Genomic DNA, 19,624 nt, shown 5'->3' with positions numbered 1-19,624 from the left:
ATATGGTTACATAGTTCAGTGAAAGAGGCTAAGTAGTACAAAGAGTGAGAAGCATTTTTTTGTTGTTGTTGTTATTGTTGTTTGTTTGTTTAATCTAACCAGTGTGTCAGAGGAAATTTGAAAGAGAAAAAGTGTGGGCAGAAATATTATTTGGAGAGAAAGAGAATTATGCAGAATGCTACTTAGAAATTATTTCTTGGGCATTTGGGGTTCTTACTATTACTGCTTTCCCATTGCTTCAAAGCCTTTTCTATGAACACACTGGAAATATATCCCCTACATATAAGAGAGTTATGTAATATTTTCTTTCACTACAAATTAGAGTTAAGAATTTTTCATATATTTATTTGTTTTATTAAAATTATAAATAATTTAATACATATGTGTAAAATCTCAGATATTTATATGTATATATACATATAAATATCTCAATACTATGAGAATAAGAATTCATTTAAATTGTAGATTGTAAAAATCTATTTTACTTTTTGAATTTTATATTCATATAATTTTTCCTTTTTAAATTTGATGCAAAATGATAATAACAGGAAAATAATTTCTTATGCATAGCCCTACAATTTTATCTACCTGTTTATGTAAATGAGTATATATCTCAATATAAGAACATAATATTAAATAGTAAAATTATTACATTCAATTTAAATTTAATTGTGACTCTTTTAAAGTATACTCTGTATATAGGTTCACAGATATGATTTTTCTTAGTGGGATTATGACATCAAGTTTACATAGAGTAAGGTAGGTTTTGTTTTATCATTTTCAATCTTAATAAATGTTTTGTTATTTTATTATGCTTTTAAATTATTTATGATATATATGGTAGTAAATCTGAAAATATAAAACCTAGAATTTTCACTTATATCCATGTCCTGTTTTGTTTCCTATATAATAATTGAATCTGCGATATATCATTTTATGTTTTTCCATTATGCATTTTGTATATATTATTAGAAGTAACATTTCTAGATTAAAAGAAATCTGCATGCATAATTCTGTTAAGTATTGCAAAATGTCCTCCACAAAATTGCATTGTTTTGCATTTTTAGTAATATTTTAAAACATATTCTTACTTATAGCTCTGCCAAAATGTATGTTGATAAATATCTTATTCTCGAAAAGCACTTTGTCAGTGCATAGTCCCCTCTTATCCATGATTTCAATTCCATTGTTTTAATTACTGTGATCAACTGCAAAAATATTGAATGGAAAATTCCAGAAGGAAATTATTGATAAATTTTAGACTTCAAGTTGTTCTGAGTAATGTAAAGAACTCTCTGCCATTCCACTCTGTCTAGGCCAGGATGTGAACCATCACTTTGTCCAGCATGGGTCCCTGCATGTTAATTATATTAATTACTTAGTAATGGTTCTGAGTATGAGATTTACTGTCTTAGTATTGTAACACTCTTGTTCAAGTAACCCTGTTTTACTTAATAATGACCACAAAAGCAAAAGTGTTAGAAATTTGGAAATGCCAAAATGAAGTCATAAAGTGGTTTCCTTAAGTGAAAAGGTGAAAGTTCTCAAATTAATGACAAAAGAAAAAAAATGCATACTGAAGTTACTTAGATATGTGGTAAAAACTTTTAATCTCTGACCATGCCTGATTCATAAATTAAATTTTATTATCAGTATATATGTATAGGAAAAAACAGTATAGGGTATAACCCACAGTTTCAGGCATTTGTTTTGTTTTAATGAAAATTCTAAATAAATTTTTCATTGATTACCTCATTGGTTATTTCTTCTAAATTTTTGGAAGTTACAAAGAAATACATTTCAAGCAGAGGAAATATTATTCCATTTGGAAAGTCATAAATGGAAGAGAAAAGATCAATTGAATAATAGACTCATGAATAATCTGAATTCATAATGTGTAGTTGATGTATATTAGTAATAAAGTCTTACATGTTCAAAAAAATGATACAATTTAAAACATAAAATTAGCATAAAATGTTTAAAATAAAAGTAAAAAATCAGAGTGGTAAATGTATTTACACTGATCTTACATCACTGTTACCAAAAATCCCACAAACTATTAAATTAAATTTATGCATTTTACACTTAAGAAACACATGATGTAAATTATAAGCTGATTACAAAAAAAAAACCAAAGTGCATTATTTCCAACATCATGGGAATTGATGAAATAAGAATGATAATTTCAAAATAAGGCTATAATAATTAGACCACAGACTTCACATCCAAAAAAATCTAGAAGAGTGTGGGAAGATAGGTTTAAATTATAACTTGAAATAATTGTCAACCTATAGTAAGATTTCTTGTTCAACTGTCTTCTAAAAATAAAAGTTTAAAATATTTGAGCAAGATAAAATTGTGAACATTTGCCACAAAAGCCCTCTCACTGAAGATATATATAAATGCTATATTTAACAGAAAAACTATCTCAGCCAAATGACTGAAGAGACAACTAATAAAAATAAGTATAAAAAAGGAAATTTATGGTCTAATCTCTTGGAATTTAAAATTAAAGATGGAATTATAGTCTGTAATAATTTGCAATCTAAGAAAATAATCATTAAAATTATATTTAAGGACATGTTTTCTGATAAATTTTAGTTTTAATTTATTAAATGAGACAAATTTAACATAAAATATCAAAAATACTCATAAGTTTCCTAAGTGGATATATTAAATATAAAAAAATAAAATTGAAGAAGCAAATGTGATACTAATTTAGCATTAAAGACAACTTACTTTAATATTAAAATACTTAAGATGAATGAAAAATTACATGATCATGAAAGATACCATTTTTTGATAAATGAACTAGTATTAATATAAAATAAAGATTGATAAATAATTATAGGGCAATAAATATGACAGAACATGCATATCTCTATTATTTCATAATATTAAATTTGCAACCACATAGTTTCATAGTCTATAGATATATATTAAGAAATATAAAAACATATTAATCATTTGTTGGTATGCTATTTTATTGAAAAATTTTAACTCTTTCAAGATTTTCCCCAGAACTTTATCTCCTGCCCTGCTCGACTAAACCTTAGAAGGTCACTCAGATATATGAATAAAGAAGTTGCTGCTAATGAATATCTCCTACACAGAGTTCCTTAAGAAGTTGCTACTAATGAATATGTCCTATACACAGTTCCTCTGTTACTAAAGAAATATGTTCCCACAGCAGTTAAAACGTTTTACTGTTTTCTTCATTTTTCAACATGATATTTATGAAGTTGGCTTCCCCTCTCTTTATGTCTTACATATATTTATAACTGTCTAAAATAAATTCTTAACCATATTGTGAACAAGATATATTTTTAAAATTGGCATTTTCAAAGGCATTTACCTTTTTTTCTGAAGGCAATTTGCCCATTTTTACTTGACTTATGTTATCATTTTAAATCTTCCACAATTCTGTGGAAGATGAACCTTAGGGTCCAGCTACTATATACTTGTAAACAAATTATGACTAGTTTTTTCCCTGTTCACTAATCCTCATGGCATCATGCATCAAGGTAAAGTAAAAGCTGATGTTTGTAATTAACAAGATTAACATTTTATTAAATTGAGCAATGTGAGAAACATTTTAACACACTATTATCATATATTTTATATACTGATAAGTAATACATCTATAAAATAGGTGATTTCATCAGAAATGCATTCAAGCATTTCAATCACTATTTTAAGGGGGAAATAATGTAGTTTAGAAGCAGATCTCACTGCCCCCTTTTTAAGGAAAATCACTATAATAGTTACTTTAAAGTCAAGATAAAACCATTTGATACCACCAAAATGCAATTTCAGGTTTTCCTAGTTTTTAATCTTCTCTTTTAACAATCCATCTCAGATTGACTCTCCAGCTGTAATTTATCTCTTCAATATCAGGAGATGGATATTTTGGTTTAGTGAGAACAAAAAGTCCCATAGGTAGTAATTTGGTTTCTCTTGTGAACAGTTAGCAGAAGAGCACTTATTTGGACTCTGCTTCCCAAAGGCAATACAAGGTTTTATTTCCAGAGAGTATTAGATATTGAATAAATTTTTAAAAATGGAAACATTAAAGGAAAGAGAAGTACTGGTGTCCAAATTAGAATAAGATATATTCCATACTTATATAATTATATCAAAGTGGATTCTACTACATACACAGATATAAAGCATACATATGTGCCTATTGATGAGTATACATTAATAATCCTTGAAATATTTATTAGCAACCTGTAATATCTTTGTTTCAATGAGACTTCTTTTTTTCCTAATGTAAACAATAGATTGGAATACTGTATTACAAAACAACGATTTCTATAGTACTTATAATTTATCACTCAAAATATTATGCATTGCCACACTGTGGCAATGCTTAATATTTCTTCTAGTATGGAAGAATTTCTTCTAGTATGGAAGAAATTACAAGGAAGCTTCTGCTGAAAGCCGTAAGCTACCTTCAATTTCTCATACTACTCAATTTAATAAAATGTGAATGCTTTTAAATACAAACATCAGCTTCTACATTATATTGATTAATGATACCATGAGGATTAGTGAAAACGAAAAAAAACAGTAATACTTCTATTCAAGTATATATATATATATATATATATATATATATATATATATATATATATATAAATGATGTACCTGATAAATGATAAATTTTACATATATATGATATATATGTGTATATATATATATATATATATATATATATATACATATATCTTTAAATTTCAGTGAAGAAGAAAATGGCAAGAACATAGATATATAGTCAATAAAACAAACAATACACTTGTGTAATTCTGAGGAGTTTTCAAGTGCAAATGTAATTTTTTTTTCCTTTTTCTTCTTTTTTCTCCCCATATTTTTATGGAAAATTGTGCATTATAGTTGTAAGTAATGGTGGTATTCATTGTTATATATTCATACACATAAACAATATAATAATGGAATTTGGCTAATATAATCCCTCAGAATTTCCACTTTTTCTCCCCTATGCCCTCCCTGGGGTCACTTTCCTGTATTTTGCTGTTCTCTTTTAGATTTTGATAAGACCCTGGCCCTCTTTTCCTTTATCCTGTCTAGCTTCTATATGTGAGAGAAAACATATGACCCTTGCTTTTCTGTTTGTCTTAATCCACTTAACATAATGTTTTCAGGTTTCATCCATTTTCATTCTTCTTTATGCTTGAAGAAAACCTTCATTCTAAATTTAAACCACATTTTCTTTATCCATTCATCCATTGATAAGACACTTACACTGGTTCTATAGTTTGGCTGTTGTGAATTATGCTGCTGTAAACATGTGTATGCATGTGTTCCTTTAGTATTCTGATTTTAACTCTAAAAGATTAATTTATCTCTTCACTATCAGAAGATAGATATTTGGTTTAATCAGATCAAAATATCTCATAGTGGTAATTTGGTTTCTCTTATGAACTGCTGGCACAGAAGGACTTATTTCCATTCTGCTTCCAGAAGGCAATAAAAAGGTACATTTCCAGAGAATGAGAATATCAATAGATATTAATATAGATTATCAGTAATTTATATTAATAAAAATATTAATCTATATTAAATATTAATGTTATTACCATATTATCAATATTTTTATTCTTATTTTTGTTACTCTACTCAGAGAAAGTTTTTAGAGATTATGATTTGGGTCAAGTTAATTTTATAAAATATAAGTTTAACAATGAAAATAATAGCATTAGAAAAATGTCAAGAAAGTTTCACCTGCTTATATGATTTCTACATAAAAAGAATTTTAAGAATAAAATGGGAACTATAATGGAGTATAGAATTAAGGAAAAGAGAAATAAAATAAGACGTAAACATCAAGGCAAATAATGATTAGTGAACTAAGTAGGATTTTGGAACAGTGATAGTATCCAAAAAAATATGAAAAAAAAATTTAATCTTGCATTATACATTGTTTTTCTGTGTATCTGATACACCCAAGGTTAAATAAAAAGAAGAAGGAAAATTAAGAAAAAATAAAATGGTCATTAATTCTTTTAACATATAGGGAATAACTCCAGTGAACTGGGTGATATGTGTAGATTCTTTGTGTAAGATGACTGAACAAGAGTTTTCTTCAAATACTATTAATCCAAGATCTCTATGGTATTAACATGAGTAAAGATGGTCTTTAAATGATTCATGCAGGCCTCAAACGCTAAACAGATACAAGAAACTGTTTCATCAAATAATATATAAATTAATGTTGAAATTCACTTCCTGTTCCATATAAAATGATTATTTAAAAATATGATGTGTATGTATAACTTTGAAAAGTATTTACTTTAAAAATATGTTTGTATCCCTAAAATTTATTTAATAGAGTATCCATTTTAGATTCTATTTAATGTATATTTTAATGTGAGGGTTCTGTATTATTTTTAAAATCACAAATGCATTTTTGATTCCCTTTAGTTGGAGCCTGGAAAATGGGAAAATGTTTAAGAAGAAATTTATACAAAGCACTTCACTGTCACAAGCCCTCTATGGGTTGCATGTGGATTATTGCACATGTGTGGATAGAGATATCTGGTGTCTGGGAATGGCTACTGGACATGTCCTCTGGTTAATTGCCCAGTGTGAATCTCTTTCCTGCTCTGCTGTGGCCCACACAGCACCTAGGATGGGTATGACTTGCCGAGATGTCAATCAACCTGCTGACTGCAAGACATCAGGAAGAGAGACTCTGCCCTTGAAACCTTATCCCTGCCTTTGATGTACTCCCTTAAATAAACCACTAAACCCATTTTTTATTTTTCTAGTTCAAGATCCCTTGTGGACTAGATCTATTAGGGCCTCTGCTATCTGTAAATATATTTCTGAGTGTCTGTGTTTTATTATTTGTTAATTATTTGAGATATTAAGATTTAGGATGGTTTGGACTCCTCTGGGCAGAAGAACCCACCCACCCCCATATATGACACTGGCCATTGACTTCCAGATATTTTACTTCCCATAGAATTTCATTGACATGCTCTAAATGATTTCCTCAAACTGAATAGTATACTTGTGAAAATCTTTCATTTAACACATCTTTGAACTATCACCTAGAATTATTTAAGGTTGTTCAGGCAACATGAATTTGCATTTAAGATTGTAGAGCACTAGATTTCTTTAGTAGGTTCCATTTCTCCAGTTTACACTATATCTTTGCAAGTTTTGATTCTTCCAGTTCACGCTAAAACAAATGGAACATTCCCAGGACAGCCCAAGTACCAATTTAAATCCAAAGGGTATAAGATGTGAAAACCTAACTTTAAAAAAAAAAAAAAAAAATTCTGTGCTAAGATTTCTATTACATGAGGAAAATACTGTCAGCTGCCAAAGGCTTCTCAGGATTGTCTTGAGGATGAGCCAAAAGTCCTTGGATATATCCACTCATAGAATTTTATAATTTTAAGTTATTTTAGACCTATTATGCACAAGGTTCTCCTCTAAGTGCTGGGGATACATGACTGTGTAATCCAAAACCTTTGTTTCTTTTACTAGATACACTAGCATCAAATTTTATTTCTCCTGAGACTTGGGTGACATTTCCAAAAAAAAAAAAAAAATGAAAATTATATAGTGCATGGGGAAATTACTCAAGAGGAAAATCCTTCAACTTCTCCCACTTTTAAGCATCCTGACAATACAAAAAGTGTCAGTGCTAGGTAGTTTTTTTGTTTTATACAATTGGCTTTGTCAATTTATTATTTTATAGAGAGGAAAAAACTGATTACAGAAATATTGCTGAACAATGTTTTAAAGGATTAAAACCTTTAAATATCATCTTTTAAAAATTTTTATTCAAAATAATCTTTTCTTTTTTAAACTTAAGGCCCCTTTTTATTAAAGCACAGAGACACACACACAACTATTCTTAAACAACATTTATGTGTTCAAGTGCTTTGTAGCAATGAAAAAAATATAATTGTTCACAAAAGTTGTCTATGTATTTTCAAAATTTTTAGATAATTTATCAATTCCAAAGGTAAAAGCAAAGTATTCTTTTTTATATTATGTTTTGATTTTAGGAAATATTCTTTAAACATTAATACATAAGAATATGGGTTAATTATCTTCTGCTATTTTAAAATGTTAATAAAAATATTTTTTCATTAATTCATAATAAATACATTAAGCATATTCCAGCTTTAGGTAATCTACTATTTTGAAGAATACAAAGGTTATAAGACAAAATTTATCTAAATCAATGTTTTGGTTCCCTACACTCATAATCAATAATCAATTAAATTAGCATGTATAATTTTATGAAAATAAGATTTAAGAGGATGATTTAGACAAACTAATAGAATATTCTTCTTATTACTTAATTTAAGAATTTTGAAGTTTGGACATACAGACATGAGCAATTACTGATCCAATTACTCAATTACTGGTTATTAGTTAATCATTAAATTCTTTATAGAACCACTCAAAAATTTATACTTTTTCACTTTCTGTCATATTAACCTAGATGTGAAACTTTCTTAGATGAAAATAATATTTTATAATAGCTAAAAATAGCTCAAGAGAAACTATTCTTACATACAATGTCACATAATACATATCTATAAAAAATGTCATTGGAAAATAATTTGATCTAATTTTCCATGCTCTTTATTGTTTAGATAAAGACACTCTGCAACTAGTATCTACTGCAGTGTAAAATATTTAAGATGTATGTTTAGTCCAGTTTCTACAATAACAATTCACAAATGCCATTTAAATAAGTATGCTGCTCTTTCCAATTATAAAATATGCATATTTTATTAAGATACTACCATGATTTAATCTGGGGAATTCTTTTAATTGAAAAAGAAAGGCCACACTGATGACACAGCACATTTAAACAAAATTCATTGTAGATTTGCTCATATTAATCACATCCTTTTTGAACTAAGAAGATTTGTATAACATTGTTACTGCTGCATTTTGATAGTATTCACTGTGAAAGGGACTTTACTGGGCTTGCCTATCTTTGGGAAAAATATATGTCTGTTGGTTTTTTTTTTTAATTGTTTCTTTGTAGTTTTATGTGACAGAATCCATTTTGACATAATTGTACAAGCATGGAATATATCTTATTCTAACTAGGTAAATCAATTAGAATAAAGCACAAAAATGATACCAATTTTCCTATCTTCAGGAACCCTATTCTCACCATTTCGTCAGGCTATCTTTTTGAGATAAGGACTTTTATATCCTTAATGCAATATATATTTTTTTCCAAAGTCAATTAACCAACTGATGGAAAATTATCGAATGAAGCTAACTAGTCACAAAAAGCACACAAAAATGTTATACAATGTTAGCTTGCCTACCCATCTACTATTCTTTCTTTCTTCTTTCATGTTCTGTCTCTTCATAATTTTCTGAGAACATTCACTTTTCCTTTAATATTTCATAATCATGATGCTCAGATTTCTCTAAATTTATTCTGTAACAAAACCCAGTTCTCTCCTCTATAAAATCTATTGTGTCTTATGTTTTACTTAAGCATACAGATACTTCTTTTTCGAGGTATGTAGATCTTCTCTAGTTCCCTGTTTAACAGAAAATGAACATAAACTAAAATTTCTTACAACTTGGATGGAAAAAATGTATTTCGTTACAGGAAAAAAGTTTACAAACCATTTGTAAGAGTATGGATCTGGTAAACTTGCAAGTTAAGAAGTGAAAGAACTTTATAGCCAATAATGTTAATAAGTGTCATGTCAATAAGTTAAAGATTAAATGACTATTTGATTAATACTTACTCTAGAAGTTATTAATAGTACTATGTGAGCAAGTTAGAAAGGTCTGAAAGTTTAAATCACTTGAGCAATGGAATAAATTATTCTAATATTCATTAATTCAAATAAAGAGCACAGGTGGTAATGATTAAATACTATAGTGTGAAGTTTAGTATATTAATTTAATATAATGCTAGGTTTTTAGAAAAATATACCTATAACTAAATTTGAACAAAATTTTGATTGTTCCAAAACAATGTTTCTTTTCTTTTGTTTTCCTTCTGTATTTGCCTCTTTAGATCTTTTGCCTTGGCTAATCTGTATTTGCACAGTTTTATGATTTACCAAATGTTATTTTATTTTTTTATCTTAATTTTGTGTTCAATTTCAGCAAAAATTCTCTACTTTGGTCATTTCACATGTTCAGATGAATCTAAATAGAACTGGCTCCTATTTAACTAGTTTAAATGGAAGCTATGAAAAGTCTGTGAGAAAGGGCTAACAGGTTTCCAACTACAGAAAATTAGGTCATATTTGTGATTGGTAGCTTTTTCTCATCCAACTCTATAGGCCTAGATCAAAGAATTGGGCTGAATTTTTTTCATTTCACATCCAGATATGCTATACAGATTTGGAGTTAATTCAATATAGCTCAGAATTGAAATAAAAATTATTCTAAAAAATGTAAAACAAACAGTAGACGATTTGGTATTATCCAATAAACAGAACAATGTTCATCACAATCTAATCTAAAGTAAAAATACTTTTCCCACCACAAACATTTCTATAAACAAAACAAAAGTGAAAGATATACATAAAATATGATGATGATTTACATATGGATAACAAAGAAGTAACAATTTTATAAAATGAAACAGTGAAAACAGCTATTTTATATATTACAGAATTCAGAACTTAACAAGAACTTTCATGCAGCTTTAAGCCTTTGTATCAATTGTTTTTTCTAGTAGTAACTGTAACTAAAGTAGCTAGTTTAAGGATAATTGAATGAATTATTAATCTATAATATATGGAATTACATTTTAATCACATGGCATAATGTAGTTCAGTTGGTGCTTACAATATGATATTTATATTTCTCCCCTTTTACTACATAGCTATTTGTTTCCATGGCAATGTAGTTATTTCTCTTCTAACAAGTAGAATTACAGAAATAAATTATGCATTATTTATCCATGACATGTGTATATCCATATATCTGTGCATGTATGTATGTATATCTAAGTCTACAGACTTATTACATAGCTATTATATATATATATATATATATATATATATATATATATATATATAAATATATAATATATGGTGCATATGTCCACTAATGCGTGTATTTATTTATAGACACATATAAATATATAGACACATATAAATAATGTAATCACATAATTATATATCTCTTTGATCTTTAATGTTTCATTTTCTTAAATGAATGGTATCAAATTGTTCCTACAATTTAGAAAATAAAAAATTGATAAACACCACATATTTTTCAGTAAAGAAAGTCTATATTGTATAAATTAATTAAAAATTGATCTTAATATACATTGATTCATTTTTCTTCAGATCTTGTTCAGACATATAAAAAATTCCTGGAGAAATATAATGTGTGCAAACTCTAAATTTTATTTCTTCTTAAGGATAGTACGATTCATGAATGATTGAACAGAACACAGGTTGTGGGCTCTAAGTCTTACATAAAGCATTGTATAAAAATTTGAAACCAGAATCAATTTAATGTTTTAACTGACTCCTTTATTTTCTACTATCTCTATAAAAGCTCAGTATAAAAGTGTAGCTGTATTCATGACATCATTAGTATACATCGTCTGTTATTAAACTGAAGAAAAATATGTCCTGCTCTCCTTTTGGATTCAGCTACTTATTTCTATTGTGTTAAAAATTACAGTTCTGTTATTATGAACTAGATATAAAAGTTCTCATTTAAAAGGAATCCTTTAGACACTGGGGCTCAGGCCTTGGCCCAGGACTTCTCAGGTCACCCATTCAGGAGCCCAGGCCAGGTTAGGCCCAGGACCACCGCACTGATTGGCAGACCCATGCTGGAGCCCAGATCCTGGTCCAAGATCATACCCGTGACCTGCTGACCTACTCTGAATCAGGGCCCAGTCCTAGAGTTGCCTCTACCAACCTGCATGGAAGCTCAGGCCCAAGGTAGACCCAGTTCCACCCCTCCCTGGCCCACCTGGGAACCCAGGCCTAACCAGCTCCCATCCTGGGATACTGCAGCCATTGCCATAGCCCTCCTCATGCAGTAGCCTCAACCTTGAGACAACAGATAGGGCTTAGATGCAGCTGCATCTCAGAACAGGCATTCCAAAGCAACTATAAGACCCAACCTTTCAGTCCAATCTCTGAAAGAGATTGCATCCATCTTGGGACACCCCCACTACTCTCTCGAGTTACCTCCACTATTGCTGCCAGAAACTTTAGTAGCAGTAGCATTCATCATGGGACACCAGCAGGGTCTGGAAGCCAAAAACCAAGATGAGGTACAGATAATATGTATGGATAATACAAGATTTTAGGGTAGAAACTAACACTTCAGATTTGAACTGCAAAAAAAGGAAGACACATAGACAACATGAAAAACAAGGGAAGAAAGGGCCCTAAACAAACCAAGATACTACAATAACAGAGTCTATGGACATAACAGTTGATGAAATGTCAGAGAAGGAGTTCAGAATATACATAATTAAAATTATCTGAATTAAAGAATGATCTAAATGGGCAAACATAGGCAAAAATTGATCACTCCAAGAAAGAAATAACAGAGCAAATATGGGTAGCAAAAGATTACTTCAAGAAAGAGAGATTTTGAAAAGAAAAAAAAAATCAGAAATCCTTGAAATGAAGGAAACAAAAACTGAACCAAACTAAACCAAACCAAAACAATAACAACAACAACAACAACAACAAAAACACCTCAATAGAAATCATCTCCAACAGACTAAATCACTTGGGAGACAGAATGTCTGGTAATGAAGACAAAGTTTACAAAGTTTACAATCTGAAAAGTAAAGTTGAGCAAACAGTGAAGATGGTAAGAAACCATGAAAAGAACATCCAAGAATTATGGATAGCATCAAAAGAGCAAATCTAAAAGTTACTTGGCTAAAGGAAGGCACAGAGATTCAAACCAAAGGCATGCACATACTATTCAATGAGATAATATCAGAAAATATCCTGAACATGAAGAATGAATTGTAAAATAAAATATGAGAGGTTTATAGGTCACCAAATGTACAAAATTAGAACAGATCAACACCAAAGCACATTATAATGAAAATGCCTAGCATACAGAATAAGGATAGAATCTTAAAGACCACAAGAGAGAGGAATAAGATCACATAGAGGGGGAGACCAATTTATATCTCAGCAGATTTTTCAACTCAGACCCTCAAAGCCAGGACATCCTGGAACAACATATACCAATCTCTGAAAGAAAATAAATGCCAACCAAGAATTTTATATCCAGCATAATTAAGCTTCAGATTTGATGATGAAATAAAAACATTTCATGATAAACAAAAGTTTAAAAGAATTTATAGTGAGAAAGCTCACACTACAGAGCATCCTCAGCAAAATATTCCAGGAAGAGAAAATGAAAAACAACAATGAAAATCTGCAAAGAGAGGAACTACACTAAAGGAAAGACCAATCAAAGGAGAAACTATGTCAAGTTAAAAAACAAAAATAAACCAAAATATCTGGGAATACAAATCATATTTCAATAATAACCCTGAATGTGAATGGCCTAAACTCATGAATTAAAAGACAAAGACTGACAGATTAGGTTTAAAAAAAGAGCCCACAATATGTTGCCTTCAAGAGACTCAACTCACAGGAAAAGACATCCACAGACTGAAGGTGAAAGGATGGGAAAAAACTTACCACTCACATGGACTATGAAAACAAGCAGGGGTTTCCATCCTCATATCAGATAAAGTGGACTTCAAACCAAAACTAGTGAAAATAGATAAAGACATATGGGATTCATACACCAACAAGACGAACCAATTAAATATCTATGCCCCCCAAAATGGTGCATCTATGTAAGTCAAACAAACACTTCTCAAATACAAGAACCAAATAGACCAGAACAAAATAAATACTGGGTGATTTTAATTAACCTCTCTTACCACTGAATAGCTTTTCTTTTCCAAAAATACTAAACAAATAAACTATAGAACTCAATAATATAATCAATAATTTGGACTTAATAGACATATATACAATATTCCATCCATCAATGAGGGAATATACTTCCTTCTCAGCAGCACATGGATCGTTCTTCAAGATAGACCATATGTTATGCCACAAACCAACTCTTATCAAATACAAGAAGAAGAAGAAGAAGAAGAAAAAGAAGAAGAAGAAGAAGAAGAAGAAGAAGAAGAAGAAAGAGAGAGAGAGAGAGAGAGAGAGAGAGAGAGAGAGAGAGAGAGAGAGAGAGACACTGACTGCCTGGCATTCTATCAGACATGAATGGAATGAATTAGAAAGCAATGATAAAATTCAAAAGAGAAGCTACTCCAACACCAGGAGACTAAATCTAAATAATATGCTATTGAATGATGATGCATGAATAATATAAGACACCAGAGAGGAGATTAAACAATTTTCAGAAGTAAATGAGAACTCTGATACAACTTATGAAAATCTCTGGGACACTATGAAGGCAGTGCTAAGAGAAAAGTTCATTGCATAAAGTTCATCCATTAAAATAAGAAAAAGTCAACAAATAAATGACCTGATATTACATCTCAAAGCCCTAAAAAAAGAAGAACAAACCAACACCAAAAGTAACAGAAGACAGTAAATAATTAAAATAAGGGCAGAAAATTAAAAAAAAAAATGAACTACAGGAACAATTCAAAAAATGACAAAACAAAAATCTGGTTCTTTGAAAAATAAATAAAATAGACAAACCCTTAGCCACTGTATGAAAAAGAAGGGGGAATAAAACTCAAGTTACTGAAATTTGTGATGAAAAAGAAAGTATCATGACAGACACTATTGAAATACAGAAGATAATTAGAAACTCTTTTTAAAATTTATACTCCAGTAAAATAGAAAATCTCAAAGACACCAACAAATTTATAGAGACGTATGATCAACCCAAACTGAGTCAAGATAGCAATTTAAATAGCTCAATTTCAAGCAAGGAAATAGAAGATGCTTTCAAAAGCCTACCAACCAAAAATAGCCTGGGAACTGAAGGATTCACAGGTGAGTTCTACAAGACCTACAAAGAAGATTTAATACCAATACTCCTCAAATTATTCCATAAAATAGAAAATAAAAGAACCCTTCCAAACTCATTCTACAAAGCTCATATCTCCCTGATACCAAAACCAGACAAAGACACAAGGGAAGAAAATTTCTGACAATATCCCTGATGAACATTGATGAAAAAATTCTCAATAAAATTCTGGTAAATCACATACAAAAACATATTTAGAAAAAAAAATAGTGCACAATGATCAGGTGGGGTTCATTCCAGGAAGTCAATGTCAGTTCAGCATACAGAAATCAATAAAAATAATTCATCACACAAATAGACTTAAAGATAAGAATCATATAATTATATCCATTGATGCAGAGAAAGCATTTGACAAAACATAGCACCCTTTCAGGTTCAAAACACTAAAAAACTAGGGATAGTAGGAACATACCTCAACATTGTGAAAGCTATCATTGCTAAATCCAAGGCCAACATTATTCTAAATGGAGAAAAATTGGAAGCATTTTCTCTAAAAATTGGAACAAGACACGAGTGCCCTTTTTTCACCACTTCTATTCAACATACCTTGAAACTCTAGCCAAAACAATCAGACAAATGAAAGAAATTAAAGGAATACAAAAAGTAAAATAACTCAAACTATAATTATTTATGGACAATATGATTCTATACTTAGAGGGTACCAAAAAACCCTCCAGATAACTTCTAGAATTAATAAATGAATTCAACAAAGTTGCAGGATATAAAATTAATATCCATAAATAGCCTCAAAAATGCATGGGAATCAACATAAGAAAAGAGGTGAAAGGCCTCTACAATGAAAACTACACAGCACTAAAAAAAGAAATTGAAGAAGACCTTTAAAGATGGAAAGATCTCCCATGCTCTTAGATAGGCAGAATTAATATTGTCAAAATGGCCATAATACCCAAAGTGCTTTACAGATTCAATGTGATTCCAATTAAAATCCCATCATCATTTCTTATACAAATAGAAAATGCAATCATGAGATCCATTTCAAAAACTAAGGAACTCAGAATAGCCAAAGCAGGGCTGGGGATGTGGCTCAAGAGGTAGTGCACTCGCCTGGCATGTGTGCGGCCCAGGTTCGATCCTCAGCATCACATACAAAAACAAAGATGTTGTGTCTGCCAAAAATTAAAAAAAAAATAAATATTAAAAAATTCTCTCTCTTTCTCTCTAAAAAAAAAAGAATAGCCAAAGCAATTATTTGAAAGAAGAGTGAAGCAGGAGGCATCTCAATATCAGACCTTAAACTCTTGTACAAAGCCATAGTAACAAAAACAGGATGTTATTGGCACCAAAATAGACATGCAGACCAATTGTACATAACAGAAGACACAGAGACAAACCTAAGTAAATATAGTTATCTCAAACTAGACAAAGGCATAAAAAACATACATTGGAGGAACAAATGGCCTCTTTGACAATGGTGCTGGGAAAGCTGGAAATCCATGTGCAGCAAAATGAAAATAAACCCATATACATCACCATGTATAAAACTCAACTCAAAGTAGATCAAGGACATAGGAATTAGTCCAGAGACCCTGCACCTAATTGAAGGAAAAGTAGGCCCACATCTTATTCACATTGGATTAGGCCTCAACTTCCTTAACTAGCCTCCTAAAGTGTGAGAAATAAAATCAAGAATTAATAAATGGGAGGGACTAAAATTAAAAAGGTTCTTCTCAGCCAAATAAACAATCAATGAGGTGAACAGAGAGCCTACAACTTGAGAGCAAATTTTTGCCACACACACATATCAGATAAAGCACTAATCTCTAGGATATATAAAGAACTCAAAAAACTTAACACCAAAAACAAAACAAAACATCAATAAATGGGCTAAGGAGGTGAACAAACACTTTCCTGAAGAAGATATGCATTTAATAAACAAACATATGAATAAAATATTCAACATCACTAGTAATTAGAGAAATGCAAATCAAAACTACCCTAAAATTTCATCTCACGCTACTGAGAATGGTGGCTATGAAGAATACAGACAACAATAGGTGTTGGCAAAGATGTGATGGGAAAGGCACACTCATATCTTGCTGGTGAGACTGCAAATTGGTCCAACCAATCTGGAAAGTAGTATAGAGATTACTTAGAAAACTTGGAATGGAACCACCATTTGACCCAGCTCTCCCACTCTTCATTTTATACGCAAATACTTAAAATCAGCATACTATAGTAGCACAGCCACATTAATGTTCATAGCAACTCAATTCACAATAGCTAAGCTGTAGAAGCAAACTTGATGCCCTTCAATAGATGATTGGATAAAGAAATTGTGGTATTTATACATAATGGAATATTACTCAGCAGTAAAAGGGAATAAAATTATGGCATTTGCAGGTTACTGGATAGAGTTGGAGAATATCATGCTAAGTGAACTAAGTCAATCCCCCCCCCCGCCAAAAAAAAAAAAAAAAAAAAGGCCAAATGTTTTCTCTGCTAAGTGAATGCTTATCCATATGGGTGTTTGGAGGATGAAAAAAAAAATTGAGGAACTTTGATTGGGCAAAGCAGAGGTAGGGCTGGGGAGGGTGCATGTGGGCAGGAAAGATGGTGGGATGAGATGGACATCATTACATTAGGTACATGTGCAACTCAACATATGGTGTGATGCTACATTGTGTACAACCAGTGAAATAAAAAGTTGTGCTGCAATTTTGCACAATGAATCAAAATGCATTCTGCTGTCATAAATACCTAATTAAAATTTAAAAATTAATAAAATAAATAAACAGATTTGAAAAATAAATCCCTTAAAATTTTTCAATCTTTAGACAGTCCTTAACTAAAGAAATAATAACTAAGATGGTGATAGATGTGGAACAGATAGCATTTGGCAGTTTTACAAAAGTATATTTTATATAAAAGAAAATATATGTACATATGTAGACACACACATATATGCAAGTAAGTAGTTTGTACACAGAATTATGTGTGTTTTTATGTGTGTATATATCTATATATGTATACATACACATACAATGTGCAATTTGATATTTTGACATGTATACACCTATAAAATTGTCAGTATAATTAAGATTATAAGCATTTCTTTAGTCTCTCAACAGTTTTGAAAAACATTAGTCCTCCTTCTTCTTCTTTCCAGAATAAAGTAGTTTTCATTTTCTCAAGTTTTATAAAAATAGAATATTATAATTTATAAATATTTTGGCTTCTGAAACTTACAAAGTTAATTTAAAAATCAGTCATGTTGCTTTGTACACCTTTGTCATATTTCCTTTTTTCCCCATCAGTGGTATTCCATTTTTTTGATTTAAATATTGATCTGCTTGTGAACATTTTAATGGTTTCTACTATTTATCTTAAAAATAAGATTCTTAGTCAACAATAAAACAAATACTCCAGTTGGGGTTAAATTAATTAATTCAATCAATTAACTCAATTCAAAGTGGTTTGGACTTTTTTAAATTTTAAATTTTTATTTATTTAGTTTTATCTCTAGGCCTTAAAAGAAATTCCTGTCAACTTCCTTTTCTTTCTCTCCTCTCTCTGCTCTCTTCCTCTCTGCTCTCTGCCTCTCCTTTTCTTACCCTTTGGGCAGCCCCTCAATAAAATCTCTTGGTTGAAAAAAAAAATAGAAATTCGTGTCAAAATATCTGTTAACCACAGATAAGGGAAAAGAGCATACAGAGAGAACAAACAACAATTAATATTATCTAGTTTTTACAAGTACAGATTAGAAAATTTACTACATGAACAAAATCACCTTGAGAAAGCAACAACCAACATAACTGAAGAGGTAAAAGAAGCTATTTCAAAATGGATCAAAGACTTAAATGTAAAGGCTAATGCTATAAAGTTCTTAGAAGAAAAGTTAGGGAGACAAATTTGTTACCCCAGATTTGGGTATAGATTTTTAGATACCACAACATAATAAAGAAATAAAAAATGGATGAATTACAACTCATCAAAACTAACAGTTTATGCATCAAAGGACATTATCAAGAAATTGAAAATAACTAAAAGAATGGAAAAAGTAGTTTCCATTTAAATAAGTGATGAGATATACAAAGAACTCTACAAATCCAAAATAAAAATACAAATTACCTAATTAGAGGTATGATGAAGTTATTAATAAACACTTCTCCAAAAACTATATATAAAATTTATTTAAAATATGGATATATTTTATATATATATATATATATATATATATATATATATATATATATAAAATATAACTTTAGAAATAACTTTAGAAATAACTTTAGAAATTAATAACTTTAGAAATCTGGATGATCATCTCAATTTTTCCTTGTGGTGTGTGTGTGTGTGTGTGTGTGTATTGTATATGAACACAAAACCTTTATTATTTCTATGTGGTGCTGAGGATAGAACCCAATGCCTCACATGTATCAAATATATATATAAAATCAACAACATAGACATCAGGGAAATTCAAATGAAAACCACAATGGGATTCTACTTCACACCCCTGTTTGGTGAGTATAATAAAATAGGAATAGACACTTTAGAAATGTGGGTAGGATAGTTGTGTTCACCATCTTCCCACTGCTGTGACAAAACA

This window comes from Marmota monax, unplaced genomic scaffold (assembly GCF_021218885.2).
Source record: "Marmota monax isolate L192 unplaced genomic scaffold, Marmota_monax_Labrador192_F-V1.1 WCK01_AAM20220418_F8-fsc00184, whole genome shotgun sequence".
NCBI classification, from domain to species: Eukaryota; Metazoa; Chordata; class Mammalia; order Rodentia; family Sciuridae; genus Marmota; species Marmota monax.
Note: the sequence above shows the minus strand (reverse complement) of the source record.